The sequence below is a fragment of the Cyprinus carpio genome, chromosome B12 (assembly GCF_018340385.1).
Source record: "Cyprinus carpio isolate SPL01 chromosome B12, ASM1834038v1, whole genome shotgun sequence".
NCBI classification, from domain to species: Eukaryota; Metazoa; Chordata; class Actinopteri; order Cypriniformes; family Cyprinidae; genus Cyprinus; species Cyprinus carpio.
This window is the reverse complement of record NC_056608.1, coordinates 4,079,948-4,101,552: the sequence shown is the minus strand read 5'-3', so window position 1 is coordinate 4,101,552 and position 21,605 is coordinate 4,079,948. Positions and strand designations below refer to the sequence as shown.

General features: G+C 36.4%; 1 pseudogene; it reads left to right on the top strand.

Moving 5' to 3' along the window:
• LOC109091872 overlaps positions 1-21,605 on the top strand; it is a 57,382-nt pseudogene that overhangs the window by 16,139 nt on the left and 19,638 nt on the right.

Sequence of the window (21,605 nt, the reverse complement as noted above, 5' to 3'; positions counted from 1 at the left end):
GGACTGAGGGCGAGTAAATGAACAGCCATTTTTCATTTTTGAGCAAACTACCCCTTTAATTGTTCTCTTACCATGTTTCTTCATCTCAGGCATTAGAAATCGCTCTGAAGAATTCAATGCCCTGGTTGGTCCTGGCTGGTTCGGGTGGGCTTGCTAATCTTGTGAGCGACATTGTGGAGAATGTGCAATCTGATCTGATGTCTGCGTTTGGAGGAGCAGAGGAGGAGGAAAGGTCTCCCAACATGGTGCTTAGAGATCGTATAACCACGAAAGTAAAGAACCACTTTCCTTCAGAGCAAGACATGGACAAGCTTGTTGATAAGGTAAATGTCACACTCTCTACTTAGTCAAACATAAATAACGTTGAACGACAAACTTTGTTTCAAACTTCTGTTTTCAATCACTGTATAAGCCAATCACTGTATTAAGATAAAATGATGCTGTCATCTTTCTAAAGTCATCCCCTCTGTAATTTGGCTCTAAATGTCATGTCAAAATTGTCATTTTGAACCCCCTCTACAAAATAGTGGATTACTCTGTAAATTATAAGCTATGATATTTAATATTTTGCTTTTTTTCATTCTCTTATGTGTTTAATTCACCTGAAAAGCAAAAAACAGTCACAATTTTTAGTTGGACCTCTGGTTAAGTTGAAATGTCACAGGCACGTTTTTTAAGCACTGTTTTTTTTTCTTGCTGCTTGGCTGGCTCCTGAAAGGTTTTAAGCATCTACCAGAACAAAGACCTCATCTCCATTTATCACGCAGAAGGAGCGGATGATTTTGACACTGTGATGCTTAAAGTGCTTGTTCAAGGTAGATTTAAACTGGTTATTGCAGTGTTTGTGGCACTTTAACTTCTAACCTTTTCTGTCTACAGTGTACTTTGATGTTTATATATTTCATGTATTTTTAATCTACATAATTTTGCTGTGTGTATGTGTTAGCGAGTAAACATCGGGTTTCCGTGACTACTAACCCCTATGTTGATGAGTTGAAGCTGGCTGTAACCTGGAACAGAGTGGACATCGCCAAGAGTGAACTGTTCAGTGGAAACATCGACTGGAAGGTACAGTAGAGAATTGTGAGAAATATTAAATTAGCTTCTGAACTAAGGCAAGTTGTTGAGTGTTACTGTAGTTCAAACAGCACAGCGTGGCACTAAAAGGGCCAAGGTCTTGGGTTTGATTCCCAGGATGAACTGATTAAATGTACACATTGAATGAAGAGTCACTTTGGATAAAAGCGTCTGCCAAATTGATAAATGTAAGTGGCAAAACTGAAAGTGTCATTCACATACATTATTTAATGTCCTTTTTTTTTTTTTTTTTTTTTTTTTTTTTTTTTTTACATTTTTATGTACACTACTGTTCAAAAGGTTGGGGTCAATAATTAAGAAATTAATATTTTTATTCAGCAAGGACACATTAAATTGATCAAAATGTCAGTAAAGACATTTGTTGTTGCAAAACATTTCAATTTCATTTTGTACTTTTAAACTTTCCATTAATCAAAGTATTTTTGTGGAAACCGAAATGTTTTCAGGATTCTAAGCAGCACACCAATATTAATAAGCAGAAGTTTTCAACAATTAATAATAATGTTTCTTGAGCAGCAAATCAGAAAGATTTCTGAAGGATCATGTGACACTGAAGACTGGAAAAACGATGCATAACAGCTTTGCATCACAGCACTTTAAATTATATTCAAATAGAAAACCCTTATTTTAAATTGTAGTAATATTTCGAAGTATTACTGTTTTTACTGTATTTCTCATCAAATAAATGCAGCCTTGGTGGGCAGAAGAGATGTCTTTCAAGAAATCTTTCCACCCCAAACTTGAATGGTAGTGTATCTTTTGAGAGGATATGGTACTATTAAACCAACTCATCCCATATTTCTCCAAATTTCAGACTGATCAATACATTTGAGCACAGGAATTTATGACCAATCACAAAACCATTCCTTGTATTCATATTATAAATGTCCACTAATCTGTTATGCGTTATGTGATATTTTCACATAAACAGTATGAAGATCTTGAAGAATCCATGACTGATGCCCTGGAGAACGATAAACCCCAGTTTGTGCGTCTCTTCATTGACAACGGTCTAAACATTGTGAACTACCTGACCTACAGCCGACTGGAGGGTCTTTACGACTCCATCTCTAAAACCTCTCAGGCCGGCAAGCTGCTGCAGCATTTCCTGGAAGAGCGCATAAACGAGTCCAGTGGTCAGACGTGCCATGTCAGCCTTTATGAGGTGAGATCTGGAAATGGACAAATATTGGCAGGTTAATTAGTCTGTCACCAATACATAGTAACACCCCCCTGCAGGCAGTTTCCTGATTATTTACACCTCCAGGCCATCTAAGGTGTACAAGACTTTTTTTCAGCTGAAGAGAAATGAAGGTTTTAGAAGAAAACTGTAGAGAATTTTCTCCATCTAATGCAAGTGAACATAGCTCAATAGAGATCATTTTTGATTGTCCAAAATTCATATTCAGCCAGCTTCGAAGTAATCCGCATTAACCCAGCCATCAAATATGGGTCTTGTCCCACATATTTGGTTTGGACTGTTTTACAGTGTGTAGGGCACTTAAATTTTAGAATTTGCATGTTCCTTTTGTCAGCAAAATATGTTTATTTTTTATTTTGTGTAATGTTTATTATTTTGAAGCTGTTTGTTTGTGTATTTTGGATTATTTTGATGGTGTATGTTTATGGATTTTCACTAGCTTTAGATGGAGAAAAATCCTTGAATGTTTTCCCCCAAAATTTTAATTGTGGGGGGTGGGGGAAGGCAGATGGACACCAACACAAATAAAATTTGTTGGCACACTTTGTAGACCAAAAACAAAAAAACAATGCCTTCACAAAAAAAAAAAAAAAACAGAGAGAGAAAGAACGAAGGAAGGCTGCTAAAAGCAGTTCAACATTGCAAACATGGATTGAAAGCTCCAACATACAGAATATTTAGCAGTTTGTCACACTTTTGTTCTTGTAATTAAGTATATTTCCCATTATCATCACTTGTCTTTGATACTTTCATATTTATAGTATATGCTAATATTTTATTAAAACCATATTAATAGTAGGCCTATAAATAGTTAAAAAGATAATATAAATGTCCCAAACAAGTTGTTTATTAGCATATATAATATAGATTTATGCTTTATAATATTAAATTAAATGTCTAATATTTATACTTGCATTGAAGATGAGGAAAAAGCTGGCTCATAGAGTGAGCCACAGCTGGGTAGTAACTGATTACATGTAATCTGGTTACGTAATCAGTTTCCAAAAATGAAGTACTTGTGATTAGAGTAAGTTACATTTTAAAATACTTGTAATCAGACTACAGTTACTTTTTTTATAGATTACATATTATTCACACAATAGAAATAAATTATTCATCATTTGATTCTCTCTAATTCCTTTTTTATCTTTTAAATGTTCCTTTCTAAAATAAGTGTACCGCTTTTTTAGACTCAGAAAGTCTTCCAGTTTTGTGGACATTTACACAGATCAGTCATTATTCAGGTGGCGACTAAAATTATTTCAGGTTTAAGAAATGTTTCAACATTGCATTGATTCAACTACTGATGAACACATTAATTTTTATTTGAATTATCACTCAGTAGGTTATTTAACCATGTATTATGTATTATTGAAAGGCTTTTGTCTTTCAAACTCACAAATTAAATTCACAAATTCTCATTATTTCTTATTTGCGGACATTCTCAAACTTTTTGTCATCTTTCACCTAATATATTTACTTTAAAGGGGTGGTCACTCAGCAATTCTGTAAAAGAAAATGGCACGGTTACACAGACCGTGCCCAAGGCCCTGATATACTTCAAATAAAGTTCCTTTTTGTTCTTCGTTTGGGGGCAAAAAGAAGTTTGAAAAGGCTGAGCAATGGTAGACTGTTTCCTAACTTTCCAACACCCCCACGCTGCTGGAGGCGGAGTGTAGATTAATGTAAACATGGCTCGCGACACTCACGCGTATGCCCTAAACACAATAAAGATACAATGATGGTGTATCTAGGTGTGAGACGGGTACTGATGGTCAGATTATAGACAAAAGAATAATGATTAGCAAAGTCAAGTTTGCAATATAAAAGAACCTTTCTATTTCCACAATCAGTCCTTTAAGTGTGAATGGCTCATAGTCTGACTCTGAAAACTTTAGCATGATGTGGAAAAAAATATTGGAGTCAGTTTGTTACTTCATTTTTATTAGTGTTTTTATTTATTTTATTAAACTGGATAAATTATTACACCTTTTTATATTTTATGTATGTCATGATTTGATAAAAACAAAAGTTTATTATTGTATGTTCCTGTGACATTTCATTAATTATATACCTTTTAAATTAACTTATTGAAAGAACAACAGCAGCAGCAGCAGTATTTGGAACACATGTATTTGGTACCTGCTACCTTTTATCTTTACTCTTTCCTTTCATTCTTTTCATGACTTTGGAAAACTTGCATCTGATGTTTCTCTAAGTCGCTTTTTGCATAACTCCGGGTCGTCTGTACCAAGCTTTGTTGCATTTTTTTTTCTAGGAATTAAATGCTTTCTTCTGAATCTTTAAAGTCTCTCCACAAGCGATCGTACAGGTGCGGATATATCTGTGCGTAATGTAATGGATTTTTGTCATGTACTGTAATTTGAAATCGGTAACGGGTTACAATTTATAAGAAATCTACCCAACTCTAGCCACAGCCATGTATTAACAAGCACCCATCCCCTTAGTGCCCCTTATTTTTGGTTTGGGCCACTGCCCCTCAAAATGTTTGTGCACAGTCCTGGTTCTGTGGATGTTTTGTGCACCAGTCGTGTGACCGACAACCGTGAGTGAATATGTGCTGTTGTAAATGTCACAGATTTTTCATCCTACTATAGGTGAGTCTGCTGCTGGAGAATCTTTTGGGAGAGGTGTGCCCGCCCTTCTATAGGCATTTGCTCAAAGTGGACGCAGCATCTACCAGAAGGAAAGCTTTGAAGGTACCAGACCTCACTTTAGTTCTGTATAATTTGAAAATGAATTTTTTGCACTGTCTGCTCAGTACCTAAAAATGAAGTGGCATTGTCTTTGAATACCGCCCTTTAGAAGGTATGCAAGACCCTGAAGGAGGACTGCTCTTATCAGCAAGTCATGTGCAAGCATCCGTGGTTATGTCTCTTCCTCTGGGCGGTGCTGCAGAACCGTGGTGAAATGGCAATCTTCTGCTGGGAAATGGTAACTTGCTTCTGATGAGCTGCTGTAGTAATTGTGATATTGTTAGGGATGCGCAATATATAGTTTATATCGGTTGATATTGGCTAATTAATTGATCATGTTAATTTCCCGTTTTTATATTTTGATTACGTTTGAACACTCACTTAAAGTTAACCTTCAAGTAAATAAAAGTAATTTAATAATTGTAAGATATAAATAAATGTAAATTTTCCATACATTGCGCCTGTGTGATTGTCTATATCGTTGCTCAATGTAAACTGTATTGTTGCAAGCTCTATATATAAAGTTGGATACATATTATATCTAACTTTATCCGCTTACATACAGTTTACTCACATAAAATGATCCACGAGTTCACTGTTACATATAATCTGATAGAGCAAATAATACGCATATTTTGGCGTGCTGTTCTTGGGGGAGGGCTCCGTGCCTGGAATATAGCCTGAAGCCAGAGAACTCCCACTATCTCTAGTAACAGATGAGAATAGATTAAGAGTGAGGAGTTGATGGAGGAGGGATGCCGGAAAACAGTCGTAGGATAAGGGGTAGGCTGTGTGTGTGTATATGTATATGTGTATATATATATATATATATATATATATATATATATATATATATATATAGTATATGTGATATGTATATGTGTATATATATATATATATATATATATGTATATGTGTATATATATATATATATATATATATATATATATGTATATGTATATGTGTATATATATATTAAATTAAAATTAAATTAAATTTATGCATTTAGCAGACGCTTTTATCCAAAGCGACTTACAGTGCATTCAGGCTATCAATTTTTACCTATCATGTGTTCCCGGGGAATCGAACCCCCAACCTTGCGCTTCGTAACGCAATGCTCTACCACTTGAGCTACAGGAGCATATATATATATATTGAACAAAATTATAAGTGCAACACTTTTGTTTTTGCCCCTATTTCACAAATCTGTCTAAATCTGTGTTGGTGAGCACTTCTCCTTTGCTGAGATAATCCATCCACCTCACAGGTGTGGCATATCAAGATGCTGATTAGACAGCATGATTATTGCACAGGTGTGCCTTAGGCTGGTCTCAATAAAAGGCCACTCTAAAATGTGCAGTTTTACTGTATTGGGGTGTCCGGGGGGTGTGACCACCATTTGCCTCACGCAGTGCAACACATCTCCTTCACATAGAGTTGATCAGGTTGTTGTTTGTTGCCTGTGGAATCTTGGTCCACTCCTCTTCAATGGCTGCCCAAAGTTGCTGGATATTGCCAGGAACTGGAACACGCTGTCGTATACACCGATCCAGAGCATCCCAAACATGCTCAATGGGTGACATGTCCGGTGAGTATGCTGGCCATGTTTTCAGCTTCCAGGAACTGTGTACAGATCCTTGCAACATGGGGCCGTGCATTATCATGCTGCAACATGAGGTGTAGGTCTTGGATAAATGGCACAACAATGGGCCTCAAGATCTCTTCACGGTATCTTTGTTCATTCAAAATGCCATCAATAAAATGCACCTGTGTTCGTTGTCCATAACGTACACCTGCCCATACCATAACCCCACCGCCACCATGGGCCACTTGATCCACAACGTCGACATCAGCAAACCGCTCACCCACACGACCCACACGACACCATACACGCTGTGTGCCATCTGCCCTGTACAGTGAACAGTACAGACGCTTCAGGAGTCTGAAGGCAAAAACGGAGAGGCTCAGGAGGAGTTTCTTCCCTCATGCTATCAGACTACTAAACCATGGACATTAAACACAATACACTTTACAGACTCTGGTAGTGTACCCAATAACTCTCTGCAAACTGCACTTTTTTATGACACCTAACTATGCAACTCATCTGCACATTGTTTACATCTCTGCACATCATCTGTATAGCAGTTCTTGTAGCATCGCTACACAGCATCTGTGTAGTAGTTTAATATATTGTGTATATTTCATTATTTGTATTTAATTATCTTTTTGTTTGATTTTTTTTTTTTTTTTTTTTTTTATTTTTTTATTATTTTTATTTTTTTGTTTTTTTTTATTCTTATTTTTATTTTATTTCTTCTCCTTATTTTTTAGGATATTTCATTATTTGTATTTAATTTTCTCTTATTTTTTTTTTGCACAGTCTGAAAAGAGTATGCCAGACCTACATTTCACTGCTTGTTGTATGTCATATAACTTGTACGTGAGAAATAAAATCTTGAATCTTGAAATCAGGGATTCATCCGTGAAGAGAACACCTCTCCAAAGTGCCAGACGCCATCGAATGTGAGCATTTGCCCACTCAAGTCGGTTACAACGACGAACTGCAGTCAGGTCGAGACCCCGATGAGAATGACGAGCATGCAGATGAGCTTCCAGGAGACCGTTTCTGACAGTTTGTGCAGAAATTCTTTGGTTATGTAAACTGATTGTTGCAGCAGCTGTCTGGGTGGCTGGTCTCAGATGATCTTGGAGGTGAAGATTCTGGATGTGGAGGTCCTGGGCTGGTGTGGTTACACGTGGTCTGCAGTTGTGAGGCCGGTTGGATGTACTGCCAAATTCTCGGAAATGACTTTGAAGAGGGCTTATGGTAGAGAAATGAACATTCAATTCATGGGCAACAGCTCTGGTGGACATTCCTGCAGTCAGCATGCCAATTGCACGCTCCCTCAAAACTTGCAACATCTGTGGCATTGTGCTGTGTGACATTTTATTGTGGCCAGCCTAAGGCACACCTATGCAATAATCATGCTGTCTAATCAGCATCTTGATATGCCACACCTGTGAGGTGGATGGATTATCTCGGCAAAGGAGAAGTGCACAGATTTAGACAGATTTGTGAACAATATTTTAGAGAAATAGGCCTTTTGTTTACACAGAAAAAGTCTTAGATCTTTGAGTTCAGCTCATGAAACATGGGGGCAAAAACAAAAGTGTTGCATTTATAATTTTGTTCAGTGTGTGTGTATATACACTCACCTAAAGGATTATTAGGAACACCATACTAATACTGTGTTTGACCCCCTTTCGCCTTCAGAACTGCCTTAATTCTACGTGGCATTGATTCAACAAGGTTCTGAAAGCATTCTTTAGAAATGTTGGCGCATATTGATAGGATAGCATCTTGCAGTTGATGGAGATTTGTGGGATGCACTTCCAGGGCACGAAGGTCCCGTTCCACCACATCCCATAGATGCTCTATTGGGTTGAGATCTGGTGACTGTGGGGGGCATTTTAGTACAGTGAACTCATTGTCATGTTCAAGAAACCAATTTGAAATGATTCGAGCTTTGTGACATGGTGCATTATCCTGCTGGAAGTAGCCATCAGAGGATGGGTACATGGTGGTCATAAAGGGATGGACATGGTCAGAAACGATGCCCAATTGGCACTAAGGGGCCTAAAGTGTGCCAAGAAAACATCCCCCACACCATTACACCACCACCACCAGCCTGCACAGTGGTAACAAGGCATGATGGATCCATGTTATCATTCTGTTTACACCAAATTCTGACTCTACCATCTGAATGTCTCAACAGAAATCGAGACTCATCAGACCAGGCAACATTTTTTTTCCAGTCTCCAACTGTCCAATTTTGGTGAGCTCGTGCAAATTGTAGCCTCTTTTTCCTATTTGTAGTGGAGATGAGTGGTACCCGGTGGGGTCTTCTGTTGTTGTAGCACATCCGCCTCAAGGTTTTGCGTGTTGTGGCTTCACAAATGCTTTGCTGCATACCTCGGTTGTAACGAGTGGTTATTTCAGTCAAAGTTGCTCTTCTATCAGCTTGAATCAGTCGGCCCATTCTCTTCTGACCTAGATTCAACAAGGCATTTTTGCCCACAGGACTGCCGCATACTGGATGTTTTTCCCTTTTCACACCATTCTTTGTAAACCCTAGAAATGGTTGTGCGTGACATTCTGACATTCAGTTTGGAGTTCAGGAGATTGTCTTGACCAGGACCACACCCCTAAATGCACTGAAGCAACTGCCATGTGATTGGTTGATTAGATAATTGCATTTATGAGAAATTGAACAGGTGTTCCTAATAATCCTTTAGGTGAGTGTGTTTTTATTTGTTTATTTGTTAATTGCATTCATGAGAAATTGATATATATATATATATATATTGTGCTAGTTAGGTTGATTAACTAAATGAGTTACACCTGTGCCAAGCTGGTTGATTATCTGATCATGCTCCTCTCGAACCTTATAAAACCTAATAAAACATCATGTTTTGTGATGAAAACGAAACTGTTTGTTTTAAAATTAAATGTTATATAAAGTTAGATACACATGTACACCTTCATCTGCATACATACAGTATACCTGCATTATATATCAAGTAACTATATAATAGCACAGCTCTAATCTGATAAATACGACTATAAAGCATTAGGATGTTATTTATTGTATGAGTTGAGTATGGTTTTATGGATTGTTGCTTTGAAAATGTGTATTATGAAAAAGCTTTATACAAATAAATTTGACTTGATGTTATGATATTAATGCATAAATTCACTTTCAGCATTTAATATGATTGATTTTAGTTTTTAGTGTTATACAAAATAGTACAAGAAAAAAATTATGTGTGTGTGTGTGTATATATATATATATATATATATATATATATATATATATATATATATATATATAATATTAATTTGTTTTTTAGACATTTATATGAAGTTGTGAATTATAATATCCGTGCATCCCTGCATACTCTCTTAAAAATAATCTCTTTATTGTTATTTATGGTTTCATGAAGAACCTTTAACATTTATGGAACCTTTTTCACTGTGCAAAACGTTCGTTATTGTGGAAAAGGTTCTTTAGATTTATTAATATTTAAAAGTGTCTTATTGCATCACTAACACACACACGAAAACAGCCCTTTTGGAACCTTTATTATTACGAGTTTATTGTGATTTATTAGATAATTTGTTCTCAGATGGAGATGTTCTCACAGCATCACACTCATCTGTGCCACTCTTCTCTCTCAGTGTGGTGAGTCGGTTCTGACGGCTCTGGGAGGATGCAAAATACTGAGGGAGCTGTCTAAACTGGAGACTGAGACAGATGCTAAGGTCCCCATGAAGGAGTTGGCCACAAAATTTGAGTGTATGGCTCATGGTAGGACATGTGCTATTGGTATCTTATAAAACCAGTGGTAAAAGAAAGTTTAAGCTTCTCTCCACTACAATTGTTTTGACAGATGTGTTTAGCACGTGCTACCAAACCAAAGCAAATTATTCCTACAAGCTGCTGATCCGCAAGTCTAAACTGTGGGGTGATGCCACCTGTCTGAAGATGGCCATGGCTGCTGACGCCCGTTATTTCTTCAGCCATGATGGAGTACAGGTCTGTCGGCATGTAGTTAGTCATTGTTTCGTTTAAAATAAGGTGAGCGTTTTTCTGAAACAGTCTCCTTTTTTAGTCCCTGCTGTCTCAGATCTGGTGGGGTGACATGGAAAGAGGAACAGAGCTCTGGAAACTCGCACTGACGATGATCATTCCTCCTCTCATCTACACCAACCTCATCAATTTCAAGTCAGTACATAAGTAATGTCAGTTTCCTCAGTTTCCTTGCATCTTTCCTTACATTATCACTATGTTTCACTTTTTTACATTTACCATTATGGCCTGTTTAACTCATTGAGAGGTAAAAAACTATTAAAATATAAAAAACTTCATACTATATATATATATATATATATATATATAAATATAAATAAATATATCATCATGCCAATTTGGTAAGTTTTATAGGACAGGATAGAAGACGATACACATCAACTAATGCTACAAATCATAACAGAATTCATTAAATCTATTGCTAATATTTGCACAAATTTACCCAAACAGAAGTATACAAACTTCTTGACATTCCGAAAAATAGAAATAAAATAAAATAATAAAAAAGATGTACTTGACTGTTTTTGTTGTGTTGTGGGAAGACATTTTGAACAAACAAAGTTAAACATTTAAATGAACTTTGTTTTTCAGTTTTATGAACTAATTTGTTTTTATGTGTTTTTAACAGTACAGTAAGGGATAAACTGACTTTTAATTACAAAAAAAAGTAGCATATGTAAAATGTCTTAATAGATTAGAACTATTACCTAATAGTTAAATTATGAACTAATATTTGTCTTAATGTCTTAATAGAAATATAACCTACTTGTGTACTGCATTGTAAGAATGACTGAGATATCTTCTTTACAGGAAAGCAGAGAATGCAGAAGTGAAATCAGGGATGGCACCTCCACCTTCAGCAACAGACTGTAATTACGGAGAGACTGTCTTCTCCTTCGCTGACATCAAACACAGGTAAATTGGGTTTTATTTGATACATGCATAAATATAAGATCTCTGTAGACAAACATGTCTTTATCCATTATCTTCATACAATATTTAGCAGTGAAGGCGATCACGAGGACTCAAATAACATCAGGCGACTAACAAAAGGTCTGCTTTTTTATTTTAAAACCCACCGGAATGATTTTTTTTCTCGTTCTTGATCAGTTTGGAAGAAATAGGTCTCTCTTATTGACTTCCCTGTTTCAACTTCCTGTGCAGGTACTGCTACAAATTTCCAACCCAAGAAGCAACCGTTTTGGGTTTCCCGCTGGAAGCAGTTCTGGTACGCCCCTGTCACTTCATTCATCGGCAACGTTGTGACGTACTTCCTCTTCCTGTTTCTGTACGCCTACGTGCTATTGGTCGACTTCAAGCCGCCTCCGCCTGAAGGCCCTGCCGTTTCTGAGTATGTGCTGTATTTCTGGGTGTTCACGATCGTCTGCGAGGAGATTCGAGAGGTAGAAGCTGCATTTCTCAAATCACTTCCTGGTTTTCCTGTACAATATATCAAACAAGTGATACAAAGAAAGAATTTTCAGTCAAGTATGATGATTCATTCTCTTTGTTCTCTTTCTCTCCCAGACATTCATTGTGGGCAGTAAGAAGTTTTGTCAGAGATTGATGCTGTATGTTCAGGATGTTTGGAATAAGTTTGATGTTCTTGCCATCTCCCTCTTTATCGCTGGACTGTGCTGCAGGTAATGCTTGAAAGTCAACAAAAATATTTAGCATCGTTGAGGATAAGAAACATTTTGTGAGCAGCAAATCAGTATATTAGAATGATTTCTGAAGGATCACATGACACTGAAGACTGGAGTAATGATGCTGCAACTATATACGTGTGTACTTTTATGTCCTTCTCAGGATGTTCAGTTGGTCATTCAACACAGGACGTGGTATACTATGTATGGACTACATGGTCTTCACGCTCCGACTCATCCACATTTTTGCCATTCACAGACAGCTGGGTCCCAAAATCATCATACTTGGCAAAATGGTGAGACAATCAGAGAGGTTATCAAAGTGATAATAAAGCTCTATAGATGCCGTCAACCAAAAATCATTTTAAATGCAATGCATTACCATAAAATTAAGACCTTTCCAAGTAGGGCTGCACGATTAATCAAATTTCTAATCACGATTAATTATGGATGCCACAATTACATAATCATTCAAAGCGGCAATTAATCGTTCAAAATCCACTCATGTTATTCTGCGTGTTTAAGATGCGTTTTTTCTTTCTACATTATCTTAAGGGTTTTTCCCATTATTTTAACTTTAGTTTTAGTATAACATTATAATACCACTGATATTTGTACTTTTTTATAATTTAAAGAAGAAACCATTTCGATGTATAGTTGACATTTGAGGCTTAATACTATAGAAAAGCACTAAAGGTTTTTTAAGTTAGTGTTTCATCTTGTTTAATTTCATATAAAAATACGACATGCAGTTGCATCCAACAATGGTATAAACATCATTCAATGTAAATTCTGATAATCGCAATTACAATTTCAAGGGAATAATCGACAATTATGATTTTTGTCATAATCGTGCAGTCCTATTTCCAAGTAACCATCCTGAAAAATATAGATTAATTTCATGCTTTTAAAAGCCCTCCAAGCCTAAAAGACTTCTATACCACTAAAATCCCATTGTGTCAACAGTTTACAGATTAAAAAAAAAAAAAAAGCATAAAAATTAAATTTAAACAAAAATTAAAACAGTTGGAGACCTTTCACATCTCACTCCTGTTTTTTATTTCTTATGAATGAACCACAGATAAAGGATGCGTTCTTCTTCTTATTCTTCCTGGCGGTTTGGCTGAGTGCATATGGAGTGGCCAATCAAGCTCTATTATACCAATACGACCCAAGCCCTGATAGAGCGTTTCGACGAGTCTTGTACAGACCATATTTGCATATATTTGGACAGATTCCTGTGGAAGAAATAGACAGTATGTTCACTTCTGATTTACACTTACAGGAATAGTTCACCAAAAAATGAAAATTTACTGAAAACGTGCTGACCCAAAATGTAGATGAGTTTGTTTCTTTACTTAAACAGGTTTGGAGAATGGATCCAATCGATCCTCTGCAGTGAATGAGAGGATCGATTGCCATCAGAATGAGAGTCCAAGCAGCTGATAAAAATATTACAATATTAAAGGGGTCATATGATGTAATTTCAAGTTTTCCTTTCACTTTGGAGTGTTACAAGCTGTTCGTATAGATAAGATCCCTAAAGTTGCAAAGACTAAAGTCTCAAACCCAAAGATATATTTTTATTGATGGTTTGGTATTTTTTAAGAATGGACCATTATTTTAAAGTGTTACCAAGATAATGTTAATAAGTGTTTATGTGGGAAGATTTTCATAGCGCTGCCCAAATGTTCACACAAGGAAAGAAGGCGTAACTTTGATTCTCGCTGTTGCCGCCAGCGTTATGTTGTGGAGATGCTGTTTATGTTTACATGACGTGTTTCAGAAAGGCGGGGCATAGAGGAGAAACAATAATGTACAGTATGTGGAAAATAATGTGTTTTTCGAACCTTAAACCGCATAAACAACATTTCATTACACCCAATAAACAAAATAATTAGCAACATCATATGACCCCTTTAACCAAGTAAGCCACACTACTCCAGTCCATCAGTTAACATCTTGTGAAGCAAAAAGCTGCATGTTTGAAATAAACAAAAAAATAAACAATTCTGAAGGCACGCTATATTTTTATCAGCTGTTCAGGCTTTTATTCTGGCCGCAACCATTCACTGCAGAGTATTATTTGGAGAGAAAGTGATGTTAATTTTGTTTGGCTTGAGGATGAGTAATTTTTCAACAAAGTTTCGTTTTAGGCTGAACTATTCCTTTAAATTGTCAACTAATAATATTTCACAACTTTCTGTTAACATCCATTGACTATATTGTATCTGTGTGTGTTGCTGGCAAGTATTGGGATAGAGACTGCACAGATAATCTGACACTGATTAATGAAGGCAAAGAGCCATGTAGAGACACCAGCCACAACTGGCTTGTGGTCATATTGCTGGTCATATTCCTGCTAGTCACCAACATCCTACTAGTCAACCTCCTCATCGCCACATTCAGGTATTTGTTTGTCTAGTCATCCATCTGCTATATGTAGCCATCAAATTATACATCCATCCATGTATTTCTGTTCTCTTTGTGTCTGTTTCTGTAGCTACACCTTCTCTAAGGTTCAGGAGCGCAGCGACACATACTGGAAGTTTCAGCGGTATAATCTGATAGTGGAGTATCATTCCCGTCCAACTCTCGCTCCACCATTCATCATCCTATCCCACATCAACCTCTTAATCAAAAGAAACTTACGCAAAGTGGCATCCACCAAAATCCACCGATTTGGTAAAGTTGGAAATGAACTGCAGTTCAAGCAGACTTGTTTAAGATGAAATGTGAAGTAAAGTAAAAATTGTGCATTTGCCTTTTATAATAGCACTGGAGTTGAAGGGTAGAGAGGCTAACAAGCTGGTGAAATGGGAGACCTTCCAGAAGGAGAACTTTCTGGCTCTTGAGAGCAAAAAACGAAGAGGGACTGACTCTGAGAGGCTAAAGCGCATGACTGCTAAGTGAGTCAAACTACCTCCTGAAATGAGAATTTGATGTTATTTAGACATACTGTTGTATTATATATATATATATATATATATACACACACACACACACACACATACAGTGCCTTGCAAAAGTATTCAAACCCCCTTTTTATCACGTTTTATGTTGCAGCCTTATGTTAAACTGCTTTAAAGTACTTTTTCCCAAGTACTTTTTTTTTCTCCATACACCATAATGACAAAGCAAATAACAGCTTTTTAACGTCTTTGCAAATTTATTAAAGATAAACAATTAAAATGATTCCATTGTGTAACTATTCATATAAGTATCTGGGACAGTTGAAATTTTATGCTCAGGAGCATTCATTTTGCTTGTAAATGTTGAAAATGTGTCAGTGTCTAGTGTTTAAATTGCCCATGATTATCAGTCATATGTGTTATGTGTTTATGATGGTCCAGCAGGCAAAGTGCAGATTGCTTTTGAACAGGCTGAATTTACCCTGATGATACAGGTGGAAGTGGCAGTGGGTTTTGACTATTTATCAGTCTAATGGCCTGGGGATATAAACTGTTCTGGAGTCTGGATGTTCTGGTCACAGTGCTCCTGTACCGCTTGCCAGACTTCATTAAGGTGAAGAAATTGTGGATGGATGAGTGGTGTCCTTGATTATGTTGCAATCCCATTTGCAGATCCTTCTATTGTAGATGACCTTCAGTTAGGGGAGATCTGTCCCTGTGATTTTCCGGGCCAGCTTTATCACCCTCTGTAATGACTTTCTGTCATGTGTTGTGCTGTTGCCAAACCACACAGCAGTGCAGCAAGTTAGCGCACTCTCCACAGTGCATCTGCAGAAGAAGTTATGGAGTATTTGTGGAAGCATGCCAAACTTCATAATCTCCTCAGGAAGTACATTCTTTGATTGGCCTTACTTACTAGTTTCACTGTGTTCTCTGTCCACTTGAGGTCCTCAGAGATGTGTACACCAAGGAACTTATAGCTGCCCACTCTCTCAACCTCAGCACCTTGGTCTTGCTGATGTTCAGTGTGAGATTGTTAGCCTCACACCATGTGACAAGTTCAGACACTTCTTTCCAGTATGCAGTCTCACCATTGTTTGTAATAAGGCCAATGACTGTGGTGTCATCTGCAAATTTTATGATGGTGGTGTTAGGATAGGTAGCAACACAGTCATGTGTGAAAAGAGTGTACATCATCGGGCTGAGTATATGTCCCTGAGGAATGCCTGTGTTCAATGATGGTGCTGGAGGAGTGTTTTCTGAGGCGGACGTGTTGAGGTCTACTGGTGAGGAAGCTCAGTATCCAGTTACACAGTGCAGAAGGCAGGCCCAGGTTATACAGCTTGTTTATGAGTTTGGAGGGGATGATAGTGTTGAATGCCGAACTGTAATCAATGAAAAGCAGTCTGGCATAGCCAGGTGAGTTAGGATTTTGTGAAGGGCAAATGAAATGGCATCCTCTGTTGATCTATTAGTCCTGTACGCAAACTGTAATGGGTCCAGGGGGGCTGGTACAGTGCCTAGAATGTGTTTCTTGATGAGACTCTCAAAAGACTTCATGAGAACCGGTGTGAGAGCCACTGGTCTGTAGTCATTCAGACTTGAAACTGTGGCTTTCTTTGGGACAGGGATGATAGTGGTGGACTTGAAACAGACATGGACTGTAGCTATTGTGGGGGAAAGATTGAATACGCCAGTGTTTACACTGGTTAGCTCTGAAGCACAAATCCTAAGTACACGTCCTTGGATGCTAACCTGACTTACTGCCTTGCGTGTGTTCACTTTACTCAGTGACTTATAAACCTGTGTGGGGGTTAGCGTCAGTGCCCGATCCCCCTCATCAGGAGTCACTTCCAGTGTTGTCCAGGCATCAGTGTTTAGGGCTTCAAAACGTGCATTAAAAGAGGTTGAGTTCGTCGGGCAGAGATACAGAGCTGTTTGCAGATGTCCAGCCTTTGTAATCTGTGATGTGTGCTAGGCCTTGCCACATTTTCCTTGAGTCATGGGCAGCATAGTAAGATAACAAAATTAATAAAAAACATTTGGTGCAGATGGTAATTTTATATGGCCAAAAGTAAGTTGAAATTCTGATAGCTTGAAATGTAATCATTGAGCTCGTTATAACAGCACAACAGACTAAAATAAAATTTAAAAACATTTAAAGCTACATAATACATTGATGATTGAGAAATCATGTTTGATACCTTTCAACTTGATTTTTTATTTTAAAAAAAATGATGCATGGATAATCTAGCAAACCTAGTTGCTTTGGCCCAGTAAGTGTTCATCTTGAAATACTGTATTACTAACAATATAAATGTCATTGTTATGTTTACTTTTCTGAAAATCAGTAAAGATTTCTAAGCAAAATGACAGGTGAACTATGGCCTGAAGGCGGATGTTTATACAATTATACTAAAAGGCCTTTTACTTGCAAAAAAAAAAGTATAAACTGTCAATCTGAGTCATATATAAATCAAATCAAAATATGATCAAAAATTGTTGTTCTTCAGATTAAAGCAGAATGTTGATGTGATGTGTTTCAGACTGGAGTGGTGTCATTAAACAGGTTGGTGAGATCAGAGATGTTGACCGCAGACTGCGAACACTAGAATCAGATGTAAGGGCACATGATGTGATATCTGTATTACACTGCATATCGACTATATCTAGCTGATGTTGATAGATGAATGCTCCCCTGTATGCAGATGGAGTTCTGTACATCTTCTCTTGTGTGGATTATGGAATCTCTGTCTCAGAGCAGTACAGTGAAGAGCCCTAAAGCACACCCGACTCGCAAAGGTAAACCTGCTTCTGTCACAATACTCACATATATTTTAGCACGGTGTTTCTCAACTGGTGGCTCACAAAAATAAAAGATTCAAGAATTGCATGTAAAAATAATAAGTGATCATTTAAAAGAAGGGTTCAAATAAATAAATAAATAAATAAATAAATAGAGATTTTAAGTTAATATTTCTGTAATTTAACAGCATATTTGCATATTCATGGTACTCTGATGTCGATTAATAGTCACATGATATGCAAGTAAACAGATAAAATATTTATATTTTTTTTTAGCACTTTATCACTTTAAAATTATCTAACTATATATCTTGTCTGTCAGCCTGCATAAAAATTTAGTCAAAATGATTTGAACTGTTGTTGTTATTATTATTTTGCTTTTTAACTCTAATTATAAAAAAGAATGACAGAAATATACTCGTTGTAAACTATACTTCTACTGTAAAATAAAAATGTATATGTGATAATGTTATAATTTTTTTTATCTTAAAGTTATAAAACTAATATGCATGTCTTAAATTCTTCACCTTTAAACACTCAAAACATCAAACTTGTAACCTTTTCAAATAATAGCTTTTATTTTGGCAGTATAATGTGAAATGCTGTAAACGTCTGTCTGGAAATGACACAGTGTGTAAAATATAAGGATAGAGGATAGAGAAAACATTAAAATATTTATCAACTTTTTTGTTGATGTCCAGTCAAACCAGTTGAGAACCACTGCTTTAGGCTACGTTTACATGCCAATGATGTAGTCAAAAACAGAAAAGTTTTTCCCTTGCGTTTTTAAAAAGTTTCACGTATACATGGTAGGGCTGGGCAATATATATATATTAAAAAAAATGATATCTCGATGTTGTCTTTTTTTTTTTTTACGATGTTCGATATATATCTTGATATTATTGCATTTGCATTTAAATAAAAAAAAAAACATGATTTTCTTTTGCCCCATTAAAAAAAAAAACAACAAAAACAATTGAGATTGAACAGCTAATTTAAGCAGTTAAAAAAAAAATCTAGACCAAGTGATCGCATTTTATTAAATGAACACATGTAGGCCTATATGTAACAAAACAAGTACAGAAAGTGCATGCTGTCAACTTTTTAAGTGCATGCAATTCACAATTTAAACTATGCAACTGGGGGAAATAATTAAATGATAGGTATTTTATTTTTATTTTTTTTACAAGTTTTTTTTTAGCTAAGAACACAAGTCTGTCAACTGTCTGCGGTTTTTTAGAGAAGCTCTGTGGCATGAAACTATGTTCCCACTGACACTAAAAAACCCTCTTGATGGAGAGCTAGTTGCTGAAGCACATAGCTATTTCATATATTCAAATATATATATATATATACACATAAATGAATACCAAAGACTTTTGCACTCTGTCTATATTATGAAAACTGGAAATGTTAAATATAACAGTGAAATTCCCTAATAGTAAATCCAAATGACCATAGCCTATGTTTCTCTATTCAAACATCAGTGGTCGAGTAAGTGCATTTATTCAGCGATCACAATCACAAACAATACAGTCGAGATCTTATCACAGAACACAGACCAGCAGAACGACGCTTTCATTAGATCGCTAAACTCCAGCTTGTTAGTGTTTTCAGATCATCGTCGGCAGTGCTTCCGCAATGAGGAGTGAGCACGTGCGCATGGTTGCCAGATTGCTTAAAATAAGCAAACACCGGGCAGAAAATGTATCCTTGTAACAGCAAAGCTCTGATTCGGCGATTTAAACTCTTGTTATCTGGCAACCGCTCTCATGAAAGCTCTTATAGTAGAGGCATGTAGAGCAGTCCGCAGTTACATGTTCCTTTTAGGACATTCGGCGCGTTCTTCTGGGAAATATATGCTTAAATTTGAAATATTTGATATTGACGATATTTTCAAATTTTACATCGTCGCCAAAATTATTCGGATATTATTCCTAATATTCGATATATCGCCCAGCCCTAATACACGGTAATGTTTTCAAAATGATTCGCGTTTACACAAATCTGCAAAAATGGTCAAAAACACTGTATTACGTATGCCAGACCAGTAGTTGGCGCTGTCACCTTGTTAGTAAACAGTACCTGTAGGGAAGTGATGACTATATTATGTATATGATGCATCTCCGCTGTTGGATGTAATATTGGTGAAGTAAATTCACACTTTGTTGAAGAAGCGTTAGCCAACTCTTGAGCAGCAACAACAGTACCATGTACTCCGCCATTGTTGTGTATTTTTGTTCGTGCTTGCCTTTAAAATCGACATGTACTATGCATGTCTACCAGGGTTTCCGTGGGGTCTTAAAGTCTTAAATTTAGTTGTATCAAATTTAAGGCCTTAAAAAGTCTTAAATTGTACAAGAAGGTCTTTCAAGAGGTCTTAAATTTGGGGACGGAAAGACCAGTATTGCGATATGGCTGAATGTGATGATTTAACTTCAAAAGGCTATGATTTCATGAAATAAACACAAGCGTTGCATGTACACAGTTCAGTGCCATGCTGCTTTGTGTTTTGCTGTTACCGGGGAAACAGTTATATTTCTACCAAACGCTCCACCTGCTGGCAGAGAATGAATGAGCAATTTCAATAAAACTGTTGTTTTGTTCAGCATTCAGACCAATGCGAAAATCACAATGACTCACTTATTAACAGTGACTTGCTGCCACCTGCTGGTGGTTTTAATTTCACATTTAAGGTAAATTTTAATTTTTTTTATATTTTCGAACATCAGTTTTCAATGTTTTATGTTTAAAATATCAAAACATTATTTCTACATTTGTAATTGCAGGTTAAAGTATTTAATGTCCCTCAGAGCTGCTTTAAACATTGTGTAAATACATCTAGACACCACCTCTAATGCAGCTTCTGTGTTTCCTCTGCATTGCAAAGATACATTTTGTTGATACTGATTTAATTGGCTTGGTAACAACCCAAATGCAAGAATTTGACTCAAAAGATGGTGCACACTTTTAGAAAAAATGGCTTAAAGGTAAAAATGCCCATAAAACTTGTTGGAAATTATTAATTTCTATTACTGCTGTGAACTGATCGCACAGAATATGAAGAATATCAAAAAAAAATCAGGAGTCAGCTATCCAAGGTAGTCCTTAAGATATCAGTGCAGTAACACACTCAGCAAAATATTGTCTAATTATCATTATCGATAAAATCCCAGAATATTATCGAGATATGATGTTTTTGTCAATTTCACACACCCCTAATTTACGTTATTTAATTGATATAATAATTTATTGGTATTTTATATATATTTTATATATATAATAATTTATTTCTTAACAATGGTTTAAAGGCTGAAATGTAAAGTTTATCGTTTTATAAAACTTTGTTTTTGTGAAAACTTATCTGAACTGTAAATTATGCTTTTAACAGTAATATTACAGTTTAATATGGTACTATAGACATTGCCCTACCCCCCGCTCATGTGGTATTAATTTTAGTTGTGCAGGTCTTAAAAAGTCTTCAATTTGAGCTTAAAAATCCTGCAGAAACCCTGGTCTACATACCTAACATGTACTTTGCATGTGCATGATGCCACCGTTTTCAAAGATTCCCG